The sequence below is a fragment of the Triticum urartu genome, chromosome 3A (genome assembly GCF_056163025.1).
Source record: "Triticum urartu cultivar PI428250 chromosome 3A, HENAU_Tu73, whole genome shotgun sequence".
Lineage (NCBI taxonomy): Eukaryota > Viridiplantae > Streptophyta > Magnoliopsida > Poales > Poaceae > Triticum > Triticum urartu.
In genome coordinates, this window is record NC_141875.1 from 31,275,315 (window position 1) to 31,287,789 (window position 12,475).

The following is a 12,475-nucleotide window of genomic DNA, read 5'->3' on the forward strand; positions in this document are numbered from 1 at the left end:
TTTCCACACTTGTGCTTCAAAGTAGCACCATGATATAGCAAGCCTCATATATTGTGCTTCAAAGTAGCACCATGTTATTCATATAGAGAGTCTCATATGTTGTCACTTTCATATACTAGTGGGAATTTTATGTTATAGAACTTGGCTTGTATATTCCAATGATGGGCTTCCTCAAATTGCCCTGGGTCTTCGTGAGCAAGCAAGTTGGATGCACACCCACTAGTTTCTTTTGTTGAGCTTTCATACATTTATAGCTCTAGTGCATCCGTTGCATGGCAATCCCTACTCACTCACATTGATATCTATTGATGGGCATCACCATAGCCCGTTGATACGCCTAGTCGATGTGAGACTATCTTCTCCTTTTTGTCTTCTCCACAACCACCATTCTATTCCACCTATAGTGCTATATCCATAGCTCACGCTCATGTATTGTGTGAAGATTGAAAAAGTTTTGAAAAAGTTAGAGTATGAAACAATTGCTTGGCTTGTCATCGGGGTTGTGCATGATTTAAATACTTTGTGTGGGGAAGATGGAGCATAGCCAGACTATATGATTTTGTAGGGATAACTTCCTTTGGCCATGTTATTTTGAGAAGACATAATTGCTTTGTTAGTATGCTTGAAGTATTATTATTTTCTATGTCAATATAAAATTTTCTCTTGAATCTTTCTAATCTGAATATTCATACCACAATTAAGAAGATTTGCATTGAAATTATGCCAAGTAGCACTCCGCATAAAAAATTCTCTTTTTTATCATTTACCTACTCGAGGACGAGCAGGAATTAAGCTTGGGGATGCCTGATACGTCTCCAACGTATCTATAATTTTTGATTGCTCCATTCTATATTATCTAATGTTTTGGACTATATTGGGCTTTATTTTCCACTTTTATATTATTTTTGGGACTAACCTACGAACCGGAGGCCCAGCCCAGAATTGCTGTTTTTTGCCTATTTCAGTGTTTCGGATAAACAGAATATCAAACGGAGTCCAAACGGAATAAAATCTTCGGAAACGTGATTTTCTCACCGAACGTGATCCAGGAGACTTGGACCCTACTCCAAGGGATCAAAGAGGTGGTCATGAGGGTGGGGGGCGCGCCCCCCTGCCTCGTGGGCCCCTTGGTGCTCCACCGATGTACTCCTTCCTCCTATATATACACACGTACCCCCAAACGATTAGAACAGGAGCCAAAAACCTAATTCCACCGCCGTAACTTTCTGTATCCACGAGATCCCATCTTGGGGCCTTTTCCGGAGCTCCGCCGGAAGAGGGCCGTCATCACGGAGGGCTTCTACATCATCCTAGCCCCTCCGATGAAGTGTGAGTAGTTACCTCAGACCTTCGGGTCCATAGTTAGTAGCTAGATGGCTTCTTCTCTCTCTTTGAATCTCAATACAAAGTTCTCCCCCTCTCTTGTGGAGATCTATTCGATGTAATCTTCTTTTTGCGGTGTGTTTGTTGAGACCGATGAATTGTGGGTTTATGATCAAGTCTATCTATGAATAATATTTGAATCTTCTCTGAATTCTTTTATGCATGATTGGTTATCTTTGCAAGTCTCCTCGAATTATCCGTTTGGTTTGGCCAACTAGATTGGTAGTTCTTGCCATGGGAGAAGTGCTTAGCTTTGGGTTCGATCTTGCGGTGTCTTTACCCAGTGACAGAAGGGGCAACAAGGCACGTATTGTATCGTTGCCATCGAGGATAACAAGATGGGGTTTATTTCATATTGCATGAATTTATCTCTCTACATCATGCCATCTTGCTTAAGGCGTTACTCTGTTTTTAACTTAATACTCTAGATGCATGCTGGATAGCGGTCGATGAGTGGAGTAATAGTAGTAGATGCAGAATCGTTTCGGTCTACTTGTCACGGACGTGATGCCTATATACATGATCATGCCTAGATATTCTCATAATTATGCTCAATTCTATCAATTGCTCAATAGTAATTTGTTCACCCACCGTAGAATACTTATGCTCTTGAGAGAAGCCACTAGTGAAACCTTTGGACCCCGGGTCTATTCTCATCATATCAATCTCCATTACTTTTATATTGTTTTGCTATTTACTTTGCCTTTACTTTTTACTTTGCATCTTTATATCAAAAATACCAAAAATATTCTATCTATCAGATCTCACTCTCGTAAGTGACCGTGAAGGGCTTGAAAACCCCTAATCGCGTTGGTTGCGAGTAGCTATTGCTTTGTGCAGGTACGAGGGACTTGAGCGTGGGCTCCTACTGGATTGATACCTTGGTTCTCAAAAACCGAGGGAAATACTTATGGTACTCTGCTGCATCATCCCTTCCTCTTCGGGGAAAACCAACACAAGCTCAAGATGTAGCATAGCGCAACCGCACATGGCAGCTTGTCCCGTGGCCTCCCCGTGCCAATGTTATCATTGGCAAGTGGGTCTTCCGCCACAAGACTCGCCCTGACGGTTCTCTTGAGCGCTACAAGGCACGTTGGGTCATGCACGGCTTCCGCCAGCATGCCGGCGTGGACTTCACTGACACCTTCGCCCTGGCTGTCAAATCGGGCATGATTCGCGCTGTTCTCCAGCTTGCTGTCTCTCGCGCCTGGCCAGTTCACCAGCTCGATGTGTCTAATGCTTTCTTGCATGGCCATCTCGACGAGCAGGTGTTTTGTCAGAAACCTACTTGTTTCGTCGACACCGACTATCCGGACCACGTGTGCTTGCTCTCCCGTTCTCTCTACGGGTTGAAGCAGGTGCCTCGGGCCTGGTACCAGCGGATCGCGGCCTTCCTTCAGCAGCAGGGGTTCCGTTCCACACGGTCCGATGCCTCCCTATTTGTTTATCACCAGGGCGCTGCCACCGCGTACCTTCTCCTGTACATCGATGACATCATCCTGACTGTGTCCCCGCCAGCACTACTTCAACTAATCATAGCTCGCTTCGGCACCGAGTTCACCCTCAAGGACTTGGGGCTCTCCACTACTTCCTCGGCATCGAGGTTGTCCCCCGTGCCACTGGCTTCTTCCTGCATTAGCAGAAGTATGACTACGAGCTTCTGGAGCGAGCCGACATGCTTAACTGCAAGCCTGCTCCCACGCCTGTCGATACAAAGGCTAAGGTGTCCGCCACCGAGGGATCTCCGGCGTCCGACGCTCCCTTCTACCACTCCATCACCGATGCTCTTCAGTACCTCACACTGACGCATCCGGATATTTAGTATGCTGTCCAGCAGGTGTGCCTTCACATGCATGCTCCTCGTGACACTCATTGGACTCTGGTGAAACGTATTCTCTGGTATATACATGGCACCACCGCTATGGGTCTCACCCTGATGGCATCACCTGACACCAGCCTCGTCGCCTACTCCGACGCCTAATACATCCATTTTGCATGATGTTTTCTTACTGTTGTTTACAATGTTTTTATCCATAATGATGCCTTTTGGAGTAATTCTAATGCCCTTTCTCTCATAATTTGCAAGGTACACACCAAGAGGGAGAATTCTGGTAGCTAGAAATCTGGACCTGGAAAAGCTACGTCAGGCCACCTATTCCGCACAACTCCAAACAAGCTGAAACTTCACGGAGATTTTTATGGATTATTTCAGAATTATTGAAGCAAATAACTACCAGAGGGGGCCCACCAGGTGGGCACAACCCACCCGGGCATGCCAGGGAGCCTAGGCGTGCCCTCCTCGGCCCACCTCCGGTGCCCATCTTTTGGTATATAAGTCATTTTGACCTAGAAAAAAATAAGGGGAGGACTTTCGGGACGAAGCGCCACCGCCTCGAGGCGGAACTTGGGCAGGAGCACTTTTGCCCTCCGACGGAGCGATTCCATCGGGGGAACTTCCCTCCCAGAGGGGGAAATCATCGTCATCATCATCACCAACAACTCTCCCATCTTGGGGAGGGCAATCTCCGTCAACATCTTCAACAACACCATCTCCTCTCAAACCCTAGTTCATCTCTTGTGTTCAATCTTGTTACCAGAACTAGAGATTGGTACTTGTGGGTGACTGATATGTCTCCGTCGTATCTATAATTTTTGATTGTTCCATGCCAATATTCTACAACTTTCATATACTTTTGGCAACTTTTTATACTATTTTTGGGACTAACATATTGATCCAGTGCCTAGTGCCAGTTCCTGTTTGTTGCATGTTTTTTGTTTCGTAGTAAATCCATATCAAACGGAGTCCAAACGGGATAAAAACCGACGGAGATTTTTTTGGAATATATGTGATTTTTGGGAAGAAAAATCAACGCGAGACGATTCCCGAGGGGGCCACGAGGCAGGGGGGCGCGCCCCAGGGGGGCAGGCGCCCCTGGGCCCTTGTGGCCACCCTGTAAGGCAGTTGATGCCCTTCTTTCGCCGCAAGAAAGCTAATATCCGGATAGAGATCGTGTTAAAATTTCAGCCCAATCGGAGTTACGGATCTCCGGGAATATAAGAAATAGTGAACGGGCAGAATCGGAGAACGCAGAAACAGAGAGAGACAGAGAGACAGATCCAATCTCGGAGGGGCTCTCGCCCCTCCGCCGCCATGGAGGCTGTCGGTGTCAAAACCGGCAGATCTCGGGTAGGGGGTCCCGAACTGTGCATCTAAGGCGGATGGTAACAGGAGGCAGGGGACACGATGTTTTACCCAGGTTCGGGCCCTCTTGATGGAGGTAATACCCTACGTCCTGCTTGATTTATTCTTGATGATATGAGTATTACAAGAGTTGATCTACCACGAGATCGGAGAGGCTAAACCCTAGAAGCTAGCCTATGGTATGATTGTATGTTGTCCTACGGACTAAAACCCTCCGGTTTATATAGACACCGGAGGGGCTAGGGTTACACAAGGTCGATTACAAAGGAGGAGATATCCATATCCGTATTGCCTAGCTTGCCTTCCATGCCAAGGAGAGTCCCATCCGGACACGAGACAAAGTCTTCAATATTGTATCTTCATAGTCCAATAGTCCGGCCAAAGGATATAGTCCGGCAGTCTGGAGACCCCCTAATCCAGGACTCCCTCAGTAGCCCCTGAACCAGGCTTCAATGACGATGAGTCCGACGCGCAGTGTTATCTTCGGCATTGCAAGGTGAGTTCCTCCTCCGAACACATCACAAAAGAGTTTAAATACCAGGATAGTGTCCGGCCCTACAAAATAAATTCCACATATCTCCGCAGAGACAATAATATTTCCACAAATCTAATCTGCTGACACGTTTTGGCAACATGACTTTAAGCCATGGCCTGATGATTATTCGAACCGTTTCCTTTAACTAGCCCCGCACATAATGCAAGGTAGTTTTTTGACACGTCTTGTCAAAGTAGAGATCGTGTCCCCCTTATTACGGGATTCTCATCAATACGGGCGTGGGTAACCCAACCACGCCATCGATTACGGCGCTTGGGGGATAAGCGAGTTTTACCAGGCTAGTGGGGCCGCATAGTTTCGGCCGCCCTTATAAAGGGATAAAGTTTAACCTTTTTCTACCCACGCCTTCTTCCTCCTTGCCTATCCGTTCTTATGCACTCGAGCTCCAATGCCCAAGTCCACATCCTTCCCCTCAACCTTCTCCAAACATGTCCGGAGCGGGGGGCAAATGGAAGGCTTCCTCCGTTACGGAGGGGCACATCAAAAAGCTGCGCGGCGCCGGATACTTAGCCGCGAATATCGCGCATCGGCTGCCCGCTGCGGGGCATATCGTTCGTACCCCGGAACCTCATGAGAGGGTAGTCTTCCTCCACCACCTCCTCCGTGGACTGGGGTTTCCCCTTCATCCATTCGTCCGTGGTCTCATGTTCTACTACGGGCTGTACTTTCATGATCTGGCCCCGAACTTCATCCTCAACATTTCGGCGTTCATCGTCGTCTGTGAGGCTTTCCTCCGTGTCCGGCCCCACTTCGGCCTGTGGGTGAAGACCTTTAACATCAAGCCAAAGGTGGTGGGAGGCCAACAAGCAGAATGCGGTGGAGCCATGGTGGGCAAGATGCCCAACGTTATATGGCTTGAAGGCTCCTTCGTGCAGACCATAAAGGGGTGGCAATCAGCATGGTTCTACATCACCGAGCCGCGCGACACAAAATGGGTGGCTGCCCCCAAGTTTCGATCCGGATTCCCTACACGGCTCACTTCCTGGAAAGAGAAGGGCTTGTCATGGGGTTCATGGTGGAGCTGGATGGACTCCAGAAATGTATCCGGAGTATGGCAAGCAAGAAGCTCAAGCTTGTCAACATAGTCCAGGTCATGCTCATCCGCCGGATCCTCCCGTGTCAACAACGGGATTTTAACTTGTGGGAGTTCGACCCGGCCCATCACCAGACTCTGAGCGAGCTCTTCGACACGATGCACAAGGACGTCTGGAAGGTGCTGTTCAAGGGCGCCAAGGTCCCTCCCTCTCTCACCGAGGACCGCGGGCTAAGCGCGAAGCGCCGAGCGCATTCGGTGAGCTCTATACATCTGGTAGGATATTTATTTCCCCTAGCTTAACCATGTGCGGGGTCTGATCTCCCTGCCTTTGACAGGACTGGGTGGAGACATCGGGGTAGATTAACTGTCTGGCCCCTCTGCTTGAAGACACTGCGGAAGCTCTCCTGACGGAGATGCTGACTCCGGCTCCTTACAAGGTGCCGAAGAAGACTAAGAAGGCCAAGGGAACCCGAAAGAGCTACCGGCGCCAGGTGTTATCGGGCTCATCGTCCGATAACTCCGTGACGCACTCCTCCCCCGAAGACGAGGAGGAGGATGAAGATGTTCCCCTCCAGTCGGGGAAGACAAGAAAAGGAAGGCCGTCCCTACTGGGGGGGACGAAGGGTCCAAGAAGGGAAGGACTCTCCTTCCGGACTACTCCACCACTGCCAAAGGCAAAGACGAGTGGCTGCTTAGGGCCAAGCCCCTGGCGAAGTCGTAAGTATTCGGATACCAGAGTAACTCATAACATTCCTTTGTCGCACTGCTTCTCCTAATGCCGAATTATGATTGTGCAGACCGCCCCGAGCCCGTATCGACGTATCCTCGCCGGACGGCTCGCTGGGCTCGTCGGATATGGATAGCGATCCACTTCCGACCGCCACCTCCCCTTGCCCTACGGAAAACGCCGAGGTGTTGTCTCAAGAGGCACTGGGTCAAGGGGAGACAGTCCCCGAGGCACCTCAAAGCGACCTTCCGGACTCCGGGAGCAGGGGGAGTAAAGCCCCCGAGGGCTCCAAGTTCGGCCCTCAGCCGAACACCGCGCCGGAACCTCCAGTGGTTCTGGACTCGGGCAGGCGGCCTCCTTCCAAGAGGGGCAAGACGCCTGTGCCGGTGACCTCCGCCCATCCACAGGCACTGGACAATCTGCTGGGAGCGCTTCGCAGCGCTTCCATTGACGAAGAGCACCGCACTATCATGAGTGCGGTGGTCCAGAAGGTTCAGTCCGCCAAGAGCGGACTGACCGAAGCCTGTGCCAGCCTTCTAACAGGCTTTGAGGTAAGTTTGTGAAATATAGGAGAAATATTACCGCGTAGACAGTAGCCCCTGATGCTCTGTTCGGTGTTCACAAAGAAAAGCCGAACAGAGGATCAAACAATATCGCAGGAGTCTAATATTAGTATGTCTATATGCGTATGCAGGCTTCGCTGCTAGCCTCTGCCGCACTGACTGCGGAGGTCGCCGCACTGAAGGAGGACCTTAAAGGGTCCAAGGACGAGCTCGGCCTTGCCAAGAGGCAGCTCGAGGAGAACAAAGGTAAGTAGTACCTAGTCTATGAATATGTATAAAAAGAATGCGATTGCAAAATGATAGGATCATCGTAAATTTGCCAGGGGCCACGACCGAGGTGGCGACCCTGAAGCAAGCGCTATCCGAGGCCGAAAACAAAGCGGCCAAGGAGAGCACCGAGCGGGAAAGGCATGAGGCACGGGTGGACGAGGTGCGGCAAGAGCTCCACGCTCTCGTGACGAAGCACGAGGCATTGAAGCTTGACTTGAAGACGCGAGAGTCTGAGCTTGCCCCAGCCGTCGAGAGCGCAAAGAGTGCCAAGGACGAAGCCCAAAAGGCCCTCCAGGAGATTGATGCGATGAAGAAGATAGCGACGGGTAAGGCATTCTATATGCAAAGCAAGCATGTGAAAGTAAATTACCTGTTACTTACCCGAATCTGGAGCTCTCCATGAGCATTCGCAGATTTGCCCCGCAGCGTGTCGGATGCCGCAACGTTTTACCAGGCCAAGTAGGGAAGCTCAATGGAGAAGTTGTTCTGGGCCCAATATACTAGGACCGAACACCCGGTGCCTATGAGCGACCAGCTAAAGCAGCTGGTCGAGCTACACAAGGCGGCCGAACAAGCCATGAAGGGCTTTATAGTCCGGCTGTGGCCTGGCGACGCCCTTCCGAATAGCTACTTCGGCTTGTCAAGGCGGCTTGTGGATGCCTGCCCACGGCTGGAAGTCGTCAAGCGGTCCGTCTGCATCGAAGGTGCACGCCGGGCTTTCGCCCGTGTGAAGGTGCAATGGGCCAAGCTAGACGTCGTGAAGCTGATCAAGGAAGGGCCGCCGGAGGGCAAGGAGCATCGCCACCCCGAGATGTACTATGAGGGTGTCCTGAAGGGTGCCCGTCTCGTAGCGGACGAGTGTACGAAAGATATAATATTTGAGTGAACTCGCTGGTGTAATCCTGTATTCATGAAAACTTGTTCATATGCGCTATGCAACGCTTGTTTGAATTAAAAATATTACCTTATGTTCGGCTGTTTATCAAATCTGAGAGATGGCTAGTCGTCGGCTTCTGCCCCCATGCCACGAGTGCTGGGGTGTTCGGGATAAACCTGAGCACTCTTGTTCCCATTTTTGGGTCCTTCGAGGGAGGTGCTCAGCACAACGAACAAGGCAATCAGACTATAATGCGTTATCACTCTCACTTAGCCATAGAAATCTATAATTTTAAATTTCGGGGAAGCCCCTAGTATTCGGAAGGCCGAATCTGGGGCGCGATACACGCCTTAAGCCGGACAGGGCCGACTCCTCGCTCTAAGCGGCATAAGTCTTTAAGGACTCGAAAACCTCTCGAACAGCGACTAGTCTCTCGCCTTATCATGACAGTCAGTTTTAGCTTTCTCTATTGAGGTGCTTAGCTCGGCAGAACCGGGGCACAATCGTAGTAGTTCTCCCAGTGCTACCTTAGCCGATATAGCGGAACGTAAGGTACCAAAACATGGGAGCCGGGCAAACCCAACTATTGACCCAAGACATGATTCGGAGCTGATGCATATAATGCTATAAGTTCGGGGTGCCGCACCGTTGAAAGTGTCAGGACTTCTCACGCCGTATTGTGGGGTATGCTTAAGCCCTTAGTGTATTGGCCGTACTAGAGTGTACGGGTGCTGGATGTCATGAATGAACATAATAAAAAGAAGAAGAATGCAATAATAGTCTTAATGCTATGCATTGTTTATTCAAAAAGGTGCGTTAAAGCAGAATGATACACGCAGTGCAATAAGCAAAAAGTAGGACTATGTCCCCTCCAAGGGCAAGCTGAGGAATAATATTAAAGCAAGTATTTCACTCATTATCGTAATCCACATGGGAGTTCCGTGGTGTGATGTAGCTTTCTGCCTCCTTGGTTGCTGCATCATGTGTTCGGCAATCATGCTGCCGGACAGGGTTTCCAGAGATTAATGTCCTAAAAGAGAGAAAAATAACAAAGCGGGAAGCCCCTAGTGCGGTTTAAGCCGTGTCTTGGGGCGTGCCGTAGTCATGCCCCCTCCCCGCCTGTGCCCATGGTATTTTTAATGCGTAATTATGTACGCGTGGCACGGATTTCGCCGTTTGGCTGGGACCGGGGTGGGGGCCGTATTGCTATGTGAGCTCGGAACATGCCAGGCGGTCCTGTTGCCGATTACTCCGGGCGCGCTTGAAGGTGTCCGGGTCCTTAAACGCCGAACTAGTGAATTTCCTTAAGAGGCTGCTTTGCGCTTCCACTGCGAGGGCCGCAGTGTGCTCCTCCGTTCGGAGAGAGTGCTCTGTGTTTCCATTAACTGTAATGACCCCCCGAGGTCCTGGCATCTTGAGCTTGAGGTATGCATAATGCGGTACCGCATTGAATCTCGCAAATGCGGTTCGCCCGAGCAGTGCATGATAACCACTGCGAAATGGGACTATATCGAAGATTAACTCTTCGCTTCGGAAGTTATCCAGGGATCCGAAGACCACTACCAGTGTGAATGAGCCTGTGCAATGGGCCTCTACACCTGGTATGACGCCTTTAAAGGTCGTTTTTGTGGGTTTGATCCTTGAGGGGTCTATACCCATTTTGCGCACTGTGTCCTGGTAAAGCAGGTTCAGGCTGCTGCCGCCATCCATAAGGACTCGAGTGAGGTGAAATCCGTCAATGATTGGGTCTAGGACCAGTGCGGCGAATCCGCCATGACGGATACTAGTGGGGTGGTCCCTGAGATCGAAGGTGATCGGACAGGAGGACCATGTGTTGAACTTTGGGGCGACTGGCTCCAACGCATATACGTCCCTGAGCGCACGCTTCCGCTCCCTGTTGGGGATGTGGGTTGCGTATATCATGTTCACCGTCCGCACTTGTGGGGGGAACCTCTTCTATCCTCCGGTGTTCGGCTACCGGGGCTCTTCCTCGTCATCGCTATGTGGCCCCATATCTTTGTTTTCAGCAATTAACTTGCTGGCCTGCTTGAACACCCAACAATCCCTGTTGGTGTGGTTGGCTGGCTTGTCGGGGGTGCCGTGTATTTGACACGAGCGATCGAGTATACGGTCCAAACTGGACGGGCCTGGAGTGCTTCTTTTGAATGGCCTTTTCCGCTGACCGGGTTTAGAGCCTTTGAATCCGGCATTGACTGCCGTATCCTCGGTATTGTTGCTGTTAATGCGGCGCTTATGTTTTTGTGATGTGACCTGCTATTGCCGTCCTTGGTATCCGAAGTACCATGGTTCTTTGATATGTTATTACTGCGAGCCAGCCAACTGTCTTCTCCCGCACAAAAGCGGGTCATGAGTGTGGTGAGGGCTGCCATAGATTTCGGCTTTTCCTGACCAAGGTGCCGGGCTAGCCACTCGTCGCGGATGTTGTGTTTAAAAGCTGCTAGGGCCTCTGCATCTGGACAGTCGACGATTTGATTTTTCTTTGTTAGGAACCGTGTCCAGAATTGCCTGGCCGATTCCTCTGGCTGCTGAATTATGTGGCTCAAGTCATCAGCATCTGGTTGTCGCACATAAGTGCCCTGAAAGTTGTCGAGGAATGCGGCTTCCAGATCTTCCCAACAGTCAATGGACTCTGCTGGCAAGCTGTTGAGCCAATGCCGAGCTGGTCCTTTGAGTTTGAGTGGGAGGTATTTGATTGCGTGTAGGTCATCACCGCGGGCCATGTGGATGTGCAGGAGGAAATCCTCAATCCATACCGCAGGATCTGTCGTGCCGTCGTATGATTCTATGTTTACGGGTTTGAAACCCTTTGGAATTTGATGATCCATTACTTCATCTGTGAAGCATAAGGGGTGTGCGGCACCTCTGTACTGGGCTATATCGTGACGCAGCTCCAATGAGTCTTGCCCGCTGTGTTCGGCCCGGCCGGATTTACTTTTACGGTATCCGGCGTGACGTTTATCATCTCGCATAGTGGCGCGCCCTCGTGATCCGTAGATCGATCTTGCATGTTTTGCTTTGTCGTACAATATGTCTCGCAGGTCTGGTATATTTCCCGATGCCTTTTTATTTGAATGGCGTCAGGGTGCAGGCTGAGCTTTTGGCTGGAATGCCTCTCTATCGTGGCCACGAGGTGACTGATCAGCCGCGTCATACGCTTCTTCCTCCAGTCGGGGTAGCAACCTGCACTTTGGGTAACTCTTGGAGGGGCGTTCGAGTTTATATTCCTCGGCCGCGAGGACTTCAGTCCATCAGATCTTGATCAGCTTGAAGCTGCTGCTGCTTTTTCTTAAGGCTATTTGCCGTGGCTATAAGCCGGTGCTTGAAGCGCTCTTGTTCGACAGGATCCTCTGGCACGACGAATTCGTCATCGTCGAGGCTTGCTTTGTCTTCGGAGGGGGGCATGTAATTATCATCCTCCGCCTCTCCATCTGCCGCTCTCTCTGGAGGGCTGGCCTCTCCATCTTCCTGTCCTAGATCATGCTAGAGGGGATTGTTGCCATCTTCGGCACTATCCAGAGTGTTATTATCTCCTGTGCTGGTATCACCACTTTTGCTTTGGCGGGACTTAGAGCGGCGCCGCTGACGTCGGCGCTTGGGTTGCTTCTTGGAGGGGTCATCCTCCGCTGTCTCGTCGCCATTGCCTTCTTTGGGTGTGTCACCATGTATATATCGTATGATGAGGTGGCTGTCCAGTGCCCTGTGGGCAGTGGTTCCTCTTCGTCTACCGCATCGTCGTCCATACCGTCGATGTCTTCGGAGTCGAAGTCGAGCATGTCGGTTAGGTCGTCGACAATGGCTACTAAGTGGGTGGTGGGTGGGCAGCGAATTTCTTCGTCATCC